The 3,283-nt window shown below is 46.2% G+C and overlaps 1 pseudogene; it reads left to right on the top strand.

Moving 5' to 3' along the window:
- The first annotated feature begins 1,667 nt into the window (after window positions 1-1,667).
- Window positions 1,668-2,536, top strand: LOC117079357 (annotated as a pseudogene).
- The last annotated feature ends 747 nt before the right edge of the window (window positions 2,537-3,283 follow it).

Here is a 3,283-nt window from a genome sequence, read left to right as displayed (position 1 = left end):
ATCATTTTGGACAGGAAACCACCCAATGCATTTATTAAATATATAACGAAAAATAAAAGATAGCATTCTTTTAAGAAAAAAAGACATTTAAAAAAAAAGAAGGCTGGATTCAGTAGCTCACACCTGTAATCCCAGCAATTTGGCAGGCTGAGGTGGGAGGATCACTTGAGCATAGGAGTTCAAGGCCAGCTGGGCAACATAGTGAGACCCTGTCTCTCCAAATAAAATAATAATAATACTAAAGAAAAAAAAGTTCCCAGAAGGAGAGGCAAAGAGGGCATTGGGGTCAATCATATGTGTAAAATTTGGTCTACACTGAAACTTTTTAGAGATTCAGTAAATATTAGTTGATGATAGTACTTTTTGATAGCAGCTATTATATATATTGTGTATGTTCTTATGGAGTCTAACATATGGTTTCCACAGTAGGGTTCAGTAAATTTGGGTGTACCAGGAGGAGATCATTAGCTAAATTTATCAGATTATGTTCCTGCCACGACAGGTAGCTGAGAAATGAGTGTGTTAGTAAAGGCATGATGAGGGCTGGGCATGGTGGCCCATGGCTGTAATCCCAGCCCTTTGGGAAACCGAGGCAGGAGGATCACTTGAGGCCAGGATGTTGAGACCAGTCAGAGCAACATAATGAGATCCTGTATCTACAAAAAAAAAAAAAAAACTTTTAATTAGCTGGGCATGGTGGTACATACCTGTAGTCCTAGCTATTCTGGAGGCTGAGGCTGGAGTATTGCTTGAGCAGAAGAGTTCAAGACTGCAGTGGGGTTGTGATCATGCCACTGCACTCCAGCCTGGGCAACAGAGCTAGATCCTGTCTCTAAAAAAGAAATTTTTAAAAAAATGTTAGGGATATGATTTGGTGAGTGATGCAGAGAGCCAAAAGAATGAGATGCAATTCCCTGGAAGCACACCTGCTACCTGTGGGAATCATCCTGGGAACTCCCCTATTATCTGGAGATGCCAAAGGGTGGCAGTGTCCAAACTGAGGAAGCACCCAAATGCAGGGAGACAGAATGGGCGAATGGCAAACACTCGAGCCTCCAAGGTTAGAGCCCTGGCTCTGCTCCCATGCTTTCTAAGATCTCTTACATAGCTGGGCATGGAGGCATGCCTATCTATAATCCCAGCTACTTGGGAGACTAAAGAAGGAGGTTCACTTGAGTCTAGGACTTCGAGACCAGCCTGAACAACGTGTGTGTGTGTGTGTGTATTATTTTATTTATTTATTTATTTTTGAGACGGAGTTTCGCTCTTGTTGCCCAGGCTGGAGTGCAATGGCATGATCTTGGCTCACTGCAACCTCCGCCTCCCGGATTCAAGCGATTCTCCTCCCTCAGCCTCCCAAGTAGCTGGGATTACAGGCATGCGCCACCATGCCCGACTCATTTTTTTTTTTCTTTTTTCTTTTTTTTGCAGGCGCCTGCCACCATGCCCGGCTAGTTTTTGTATTTTTAGTAGAGACGGGGTTTCACCATGTTGGCCAGGCTGGTCTCAAACTCCTGACCTCAGGCGATCCTCCCGCCTCAGCTTCCCAAAGTGCTGGGATTACAGGCGTGAGCCACCGCACCCGGCCTAATTTTGTATTGTTAGTAGAGAAGAGATTTCACCATGTCGGCCAGACTGGTCTCGAAATCCTGGCCTCAGGTGATCCACCTACCTCGGCCTCCCAAAGTGCGGGGATTACAGGCATGAGCCACCGGGCCCGGCCCTTAATACTATTTTTAAGTGACAACACATGTCATAGAAGTATTAACTATTGTTACTAGTACCAGTGCCTGTGCCTGTGACACTTTCCTTATCTGCTAATGACTAGAAAAATAAAAAGATGTGCTTTCCCAGGCGGTTGCCGAAGATGGCGGAGGTGCAGGTCCCGGTCCTCGATGGTCGAGACCATCTCCTGGGCCGCCTGGTAGCCATCGTGGCTAAGGAGGTAATGCTGGGCTGGAAGGTGGTGGTCGTACGCTGCGAAGGCATCTACATTTCTGGCAATGTCTACAGAAACAAGTTGAAGTACTTGGCTTTCCTCCGTAAGCGGATGAACACCAACCCTTCGCGAGGCCCCTACCACCTCCGGGCTCCAAGCTGCATCTTCTGACGGACCGTGCGAGGCATGCTGCCCCACAAGACCAGGGAGGCCAGGCCTCTCTGGACCGCCTCCAGGTGTTTGACCATGTGGGACCGCCTCCAGGTGTTTGACAGCATCCCACCACCCTACGACAAGAAAAAGTGGATGGTGGTTCCTGCTGCTGTCAAGGTCGTGCGTCTGAAGCCTACAAGAAAGTTTCCCTATCTGGGGCGCCTGGCACATAAGGTTGGCTGGAAGTACCAGGCAGTGACAGCTACCTTGGAGAAGAGGAAGGAAAAGGCCTAGATCCACTACCGGAAAAAGAAACAACTCATGAGGCTACGGAAACAGGCCGAGAAGAACGTGGAGAAGAAAATCGACAAATACGCAGAAGTCCGCAAGACTCATGGACTCCTGGTCTAAGCCCAATAAAGAATGTTAAATTCCCAAAAAAACAAAGAAAGAAAGAAAAAGATATGGCTGGGCTCAAAGCCTCTAACCCCTGGGCTCAAGTGATCCATCCCAGCCTCTGAAAGTATTGGGATTACAAGTGTGAGCCACCATGCCCAGCCATTACAAAACTTTTAAACCTAGTTTTTAAAATGTTTTAATTTTTAAGTTTTTTTTGAGATTAGGTTTAAAAGTTTTATAAGTGGTGTGAGCACAGCTTACTGCAGCCTCGACCTCCTGGGCTCAAGAGATCCTCTAACTTAAGCCTCCTGAGTCGCTGGGACCACAGGCAGGCACCACCACACACAGCTACTTTTTACATTTTTTTGTGGAGATAGGTTTTACTAAGTCTCCAGGCTGGTCTCGAACTCATGAACTCAGTCCTCCTGTGTTGGCTCCCCAAAGTGTTGAGATTACAGGCATGAGCCACCATGCCCAGCCTAAAATTCGTTTTAACTAATAAAAAGGTTTTAGTGGGGAAAAAGTCAGTAATACAGCTGAGCATGCTGGTGTGCATGCCTGTGGTCTCAACTACTTGAAGGCTGAAGTGGACCAGGAGATCAAAGCTGCACCACTGTACTCCAGCCTGGGCAACAGAATAAGACTCCATGTCAAAAAAAAAAAAAAAAAAGTCAGTGAGATACCACTATATATCAACAAGAATGGATATAAATTAAAAAGACTGACAATACCAAATGTTGACAAAGATGTGGAGCCACTAGAACTCTTATTCATTGCTAGTGGGAATGCAAA

Source organism: Trachypithecus francoisi, unplaced genomic scaffold, assembly GCF_009764315.1.
Source record: "Trachypithecus francoisi isolate TF-2019V2 unplaced genomic scaffold, Tfra_2.0 Lachesis_group7, whole genome shotgun sequence".
Taxonomy (NCBI): Eukaryota; Metazoa; Chordata; class Mammalia; order Primates; family Cercopithecidae; genus Trachypithecus; species Trachypithecus francoisi.
Note: the sequence above shows the minus strand (reverse complement) of the source record. Positions and strands in the feature narration are given on the sequence as shown.